Source organism: Rutidosis leptorrhynchoides, chromosome 6, assembly GCF_046630445.1.
Source record: "Rutidosis leptorrhynchoides isolate AG116_Rl617_1_P2 chromosome 6, CSIRO_AGI_Rlap_v1, whole genome shotgun sequence".
Lineage (NCBI taxonomy): Eukaryota > Viridiplantae > Streptophyta > Magnoliopsida > Asterales > Asteraceae > Rutidosis > Rutidosis leptorrhynchoides.
The window spans coordinates 108838288-108845337 of record NC_092338.1 but is presented as its reverse complement, the minus strand read 5'-3'; the positions used below and the strand labels follow the sequence as shown (position 1 = coordinate 108845337).

Here is a 7050-nt window from a genome sequence, read left to right as displayed (position 1 = left end):
AACTAATATAGCGTTAAACTTTGTTTAAAGATTTCCCTGTGGAACGAACCGGACTTACTAAAAACTACACTACTGTACGATTAGGTACACTGCCTATAAGTGTTGTAGCAAGGTTTAAGTATATCCATTCTCTAAATAAATAAATATCTTGTGTAAAATTGTATCGTATTTAATAGTATTTTCCTGCTAAAATTAATAGTATTTCGTATACACCGCTGCAAACATCAAGTATTTTTGGCGCCGCTGCCGGGGAACAATCTAGCTTAAAAGCCGGAAGCGCAACACTAATTAATATAAAAAAAAAGATTTTTAGTTTACTTTTATTAAAATTAGTTTTTATAAAAATACGTTTTAAATATTCAAAAATATAAAAAGAAAAAAACAAAAATATAAGTATTTTTAAGATTTTGTTAAATATTTAAGTTTTATAAAGTTTCTTTATTTTTATATAAGTTTTATTTAAGTATTTTGTTTTTATTTAAAAAGAGAAAAAAAAATAAAAAAAAAAACCGAAAATTTTTTTTTTTAATATATATAAATCTATTTTTAAGATATTTTTAAATTTATAAAGTAGTTCTATTTTTATTTAAGTTTTTAAATATAAGTTTTTATTATATAAATATTTTGATATAAACATAAAATATAAAACAGAAAATAAAAAAAATAAAAAAAAAAATAAAAACGCGTAAAATTCAAAACTGTACCAGAGTTGAATTTTGGAACCCCGCGACTCGCGGAGTTTGCAACCTCGAATACCGCGACTCGCGGAGCAACTCTGACACGGGTACACAGAACCCTAATCAGGCATTAATTACGGGTAATTATTATAATTATTATTATAAAACCCTAATTAGGTTTTAATTAATTATTTATTTTAGTTTTTATTATTATTTTGTTTAATTAGTTTAATTAAATTGTAAAATTAATAGTTTTAATAAATAAAATAATATAAAAATAATATTTTTATAAAAATTGTACTTTTTACAACTTTTTGTCTATTTTTATATTTTGTCCCTTTTTAATCGTTTTAGCGTAATATTTGTATTTTTAGCTCATATTTAGTTTTAAACTTAGTTTTTGCCATATTTATTTTTACTTCAAGATTTTTAGGCTTTGCCGTAGAATTCCTTAAGTGCTTTTTCTTTAGACTAAGATTTAGGTACTTTAGAATTTTGCGACGCCTTTTTAAGTTTTAGTTTCTTTTTAAGTTATTTCCATTTGGGATATAGTTTTTCTTGTAAGCTTTAATATTTTTAGACACCTTTTACCTATGTATCAATTATCATTCCAATTAGTAATCTCAATTTGCGATTATAATTTTAAGTTCATTGTAGTAATAAGGTTAGGTTAGTCAAGTGTTTTTAAGTTTTATAAGTTTCTTTTATTTTTCCGTCACCTTTTATTTTTCAACCATTTTTCTTTTTCGACCTTTTTCCGACGCACTCTTTTTCTTTCTTATTTCTCGCTATTCTAGTTTTAGGACATAGATTTTTATTCTACTTCTTATCTAAATTTCTTAAAATTACGAAAATTTATTTTAAGTGGTTAAATTGACAGACATCAAAATTTTCTGGTTCGTAGTAATAGTTGGATTTGTACGTGGACCGGGTTATTGGAGCCAAACAGTCCTCAATTATATTGAGACCAAACGAATCCTGCCCCTCTGCTGCATCTTTTGGCTATTCGAAACGTGGGCAAAATCAGAAAACTCTATTGATTGGATAACTTATTATAATTTTTCTTTCCTTTTAAAAACTAATAGGATATTCAGTGAATGCACCGAGCAAGACGTTCACCACCTTTTGTACGTTCACCACCTGTAACTAGATCAAGACATTTAGCAAATATTACTGCCGTTGATTTTTCTTTAGAATCGTCATCCAGTCGACCAAGTACTCCAGTTCAAATTTCCGATAATCCATTTTTTGAACCCGACCTCACAATTGAGAATCCGGAGAATATTCAGGAACGATTCGTAGATCCTGAACCACTAAACTTTCCTCCGGAACCACCAATCATTCAAACAGAGATTGTTGAGGAACGAACCATTAAATCAGAATCCGCTAGTGATTCCGATTCAACAAATTCAATTATGGAGAATCTGGAACCTTTAAGTATGGAAGACCGAATGAGAGCTAAACGCACTGGCCAAGGTCACGCAATTACTCATCCAGACATTAATGCGCCAGATTATGAAATCAAAGGACAAATTCTACACATGGTGACTAATCAATGCCAATTTAGTGGTGCGCCGAAGGAAGATCCAAATGAACATCTACGTACCTTTAATAGGATCTGCACACTATTTAAAATAAGAGAAGTGGAGGATGAACAGATATATCTCATGTTATTTCCCTGGACTTTAAAGGGAGAAGCCAAAGATTGGTTGGAATCGTTACCTGAAGGGGCGATTGATACATGGGATGTTTTAGTTGAAAAATTTCTTAAACAATTCTTTCCGGCCTCTAAAGCCGTAAGACTTCAAGTAGAAATTGTTACGTTTACACAGAAGCCAAATGAAACTCTATATGAGGCATGGACAAGATTTGGAAAGTTATTAAGAGGATGTCCGCAACATGGTTTAGACACCTGTCAAATAGTACAAATATTCTACCAAGGATGCGACATCACTACAAGAAAAGACATAGATATAGCAGCTGGTGGTTCTATTATGAAGAAAACCGAAACTGATGCTTACAAAATTATTGATAACACTGCTTCCCACTCACATGAGTGGCACTAAGAAAAAGATATCGTTAGATCATCTAAAGCAGCTAGAGCCGATTCTAGCTATGACTTAGATTCCATTTCCGCAAAGATAGATGCTGTGGAGAGACGAATGAAAAAGATGACTAAAGATATTCACTCAATACGAATTAGTTGTGAGAAGTGTGGAGGACCACATTTGACAAAAGATTGTCTCAGTATTGAATTAACAATGGAACAAAGAGAGAATATTTCATACATAAACCAAAGGCCTGGAAATAATTATCAGAATAATTATCAACCGCCAAGACCGATTTACAATCAAAACCAGAATTATAACCGAAATATTCCATACAACAACCAACAAGGTCCTAGCAATCAACAAGTATCCAATAATACTTACAATCAGCAAAGACCTAATTTTCAAAACAAACCACCACAACAAATCGATGATAAAAAGCCGAATTTAGAAGATATGATGACAAAGCTAGTTGAAACTCAAACGCAGTTTTTCACATCTCAGAAACAAACTAATGAACAAAATGCTCAAGCATTTAGAAATCAACAAGCTTCTATTCAAAATCTGGAACAAGAAGTAAGTAACCTAGCAAGGTTAATAGGTGAAAGAAAACCGGGAAATCTACCTAGTGATACAAATGCTAACCCCCGGAATGAAACAGCTAAAGCCATTACCACAAAAAGTGGTACAACACTTAAACCACCTGAAATACCTGTAACTTCTGATGAAGCTATTCCTACTCCACAAGAACCACAACCTGATCAAGATAAGGAAAAAGAACCGGTAGTTGAAAAGGTTAATAAAGATAACACAGTTAAGGCTAAACCTTATGTTAAACCATACCAACCACCACTTCCTTACCCGAGTAAAATGAAGAAAGAGAAACTTGAAGCCGAGCAATCCAAATTCTTGGATATGTTTAAACAGATAAATGTAAATCTTCCTTTCATTGATGTGATTTCAGGAATGCCTAGATATGCTAAATTCTTGATAGATCTAATCTCAAATAGAAAGAAAATGGAAGAACTCTCGGCTGTTACTATGAATGCTAATTGTTCAGCAGTGCTGTTGAATAAGATACCAAAAAAACTATCTGATCCAGGAAGTTTCACAATTCCATGTTTTCTGGGTAGTCTTAGTTCAATAGAAGCATTGGCAGACTTAGGTGCTAGTATAAATCTAATGCCGTATTCACTATACGCTAAACTAGACCTTGGAGAATTGAAACCAACCAGAATAAGCATACAACTAGCCGATAGATCAATAAAATATCCTAGAGGGATAATGGAGAACATGCTAGTTAAAGTTGGTACTTTAGTATTTCCAGTAGATTTTGTTGTTCTGGACATGGAAGAAGATTCTCAAGTTCCTCTCATATTAGGAAGACCATTCTTAAACACGGCTAAAGCAATGATAGACGTGTTCGGTAAGAAATTGACCCTAAGTATAGAGGACGAGAGTGTTACCTTTTCAGTTGATAGAGAAATGCAACAACCACAATCTGCAGATGATACATGTTATTATATTCAAACTATAGATGCACATGCATAATTATTAGAAGAATTTCCAGAATTACAAGGAACAGGAGAATGTTCTTTAGGAGAAGGTAATGAACCAATTGATGAAGCTGAAATGTTAGCTACACTTATAGCTAATGGATATGAACCAACAACAGAAGAAATTCAAATGCTAAAAGAAGAAGACAGATATCGATCCAAATCATCGATAGAAGAACCTCCGAAATTAGAGTTAAAGCCACTTCCAAACCATTTGGAATACGCTTATTTACATGGTGAATCTAAATTACCTGTAATAATATCGTCTTCTCTTACTGAAAATGAGAAATCACAACTCATTTCTGTGTTGAAAGCTCATAAACCAGCCATTGCATGGAAGATTCATGATATTAAAGGAATAAGTCCTTCGTATTGCACACATAAAATCCTTATGGAAGAAGGTCATAAAACGTATGTGCAACGCCAACGAAGACTAAATCCTAATATGCAAGATGTAGTTAAGAAAGAAATTATTAAACTGCTAGATGCAGGTTTGATATATCCAATTTCTGATAGTCCATGGGTAAGCCCAGTTCAATGCGTGCCTAAGAAGGGTGGCATGACTGTCATTACAAATGAGAAAAATGAGCTTATTCCTACTAGGACTGTAACAGGATGGCGTGTTTGTATTGATTATAGAAAATTAAATGACGCCACCAGAAAAGATCACTTTCCCTTACCTTTCATAGATCAAATGTTGGAAAGATTAGCCGGAAATAGTTACTATTGTTTTCTAGATGGATTTTCCGGATATTTTCAAATTCCAATAGCACCCGAAGATCAAGAGAAAACCACATTCACGTGCCCTTATGGTACTTTTGCTTACAAACGCATGCCATTTGGACTTTGCAATGCCCCTGCAACCTTTCAAAGGTGTATGATGGCGATTTTTCACGACATGATAGAAGAATGCATGGAAGTTTTCATGGATGACTTTTCAGTCTTCGGTGATACATTTGAAACATGTCTAGTTAATCTGGAACGAATGCTTATTAGATGCGAACAATCAAATCTAGTACTTAATTGGGAGAAATGCCATTTCATGGTTAAAGAAGGCATCGTTCTTGGTCATAAAATTTTAAAAGAAGGAATTGAAGTGGATAGAGCTAAAGTAGATGTAATTGCTAAACTTCCACATCCCACCAATGTTAGAGGAGTTAGGAGTTTTCTAGGGCATGCCGGTTTTTACCGACGTTTCATAAAAGATTTTTCTAAAATTGCCACTCCTATGAATAGACTCCTAGAAAAAGATACTCCATTCATCTTTTCAGATGAGTGTATCAAATCTTTTAATATTCTTAAAGAGAAACTCACTAATGCGCCGATCATGATAACACCAAATTGGAATCTACCATTTGAACTAATGTGCGATGCAAGTGATTTTGCAATGGGAGCCATTTTAGGACAAAGGAGCACAAACGAACTATACAACTACTGAAAAAGAACTCCTTGCTATTGTCTTTGCTTTTCACAAATTTCGATCATATCTCGTTCTAGCAAAAACGGTGGTCTATACCGACCATTCTGCTCTTAGATACCTATTTTCAAAACAAGATGCTAAACCAAGATTAATCCGTTGGATCTTACTCTTACAAGAGTTTGATATTGAAGTCCGAGATAAAAGAGGAGCAGAAAATCTCGCCGCTGATCATCTTTCTCGTCTTGAAAATCCCGAATTAGAAGTTCTAAATGAATCGGCCATACAAGACAACTTTCCTGATGAATATCTATTGAAGATAGATTATAATGAAATCCCATGGTTTGCAGACTATGCAAACTACTTAGTTTGTGGATTCCTTGAAAAAGGATTATCGTACCAAAGACGGAAGAAATTCTTCAGTGATATAAAACACTATTTTTGGGAAGATCCACATCTGTTTAAAAGTTGTCCCGATGGAATAATACGCCGATGTGTATTTGGAGATGAAGCCAGTAAAATATTAAATCTTTGTCACACAGGACCAACAGGAGGGCATTATGGGCCTCAACTAACAGCAAGAAAAGTTTATGATACTGGATTCTATTGGCCTACAATTTACAAAGACGCACACCTTCTTTGCAAATCCTGTGATGCTTGTCAAAGGGTCGGAAAAATAAGTCAACGTGATGAAATGCCACAAAATGTCATCCAAGTATGTGAAGTATTTGACATTTGGGGTATTGACTTTATGGGTCCATTTCCAAAATCTCATAATAATCTATATATACTCGTAGCCATTGATTATGTATCTAAATGGGCGGAAGCACAAGCTCTCCCAACTAACGATGTACGAGTTGTAGTCAACTTTTTAAAACGTCTTTTTGCAAGGTTTGGAACACCGAAAGCTTTAATAAGTGATCGGGGTACTCATTTTTGTAATAATCAACTTGAGAAAGTTCTTAAAAGATATGGAGTAACTCATAAAATCTCCACCGCATATCATCCACAAACAAGTGGACAAGTTGAAAATACCAACCGAGCTTTAAAACGTATTCTAGAGAAAACCGTAGGATCAAATCCGAAGGAATGGTCCATTAAATTGGAGGATGCACTCTGGGCTTTTAGAACAGCCTACAAAACTCCAATTGGAACCACACCTTTTAGACTTGTTTATGGAAAAGCATGTCATCTTCCAGTAGAAATTGAACACAAAGCATTTTGGGCTTTGAAGACATGTAATCTTGATTTACATGAAGCCGGACATCTACGATTAAGTCAACTAAACGAATTAGAAGAATTAAGACATGAAGCATACGATAATTCGTTAATCTATAAAGAAAGAACGAAGA

The 7050-nt window shown here is 33.6% G+C and overlaps 1 non-coding gene across 1 annotated transcript; it reads right to left on the bottom strand.

Annotated features, from left to right (window-relative positions):
* Positions 1-2476: 2476 nt before the first annotated feature.
* LOC139856321 (small nucleolar RNA R71) lies at positions 2477-2583 on the bottom strand. The gene has a single exon (XR_011761810.1). It is a non-coding gene; the product is annotated as a small nucleolar RNA R71 (small nucleolar RNA).
* Positions 2584-7050: the final 4467 nt, after the last annotated feature.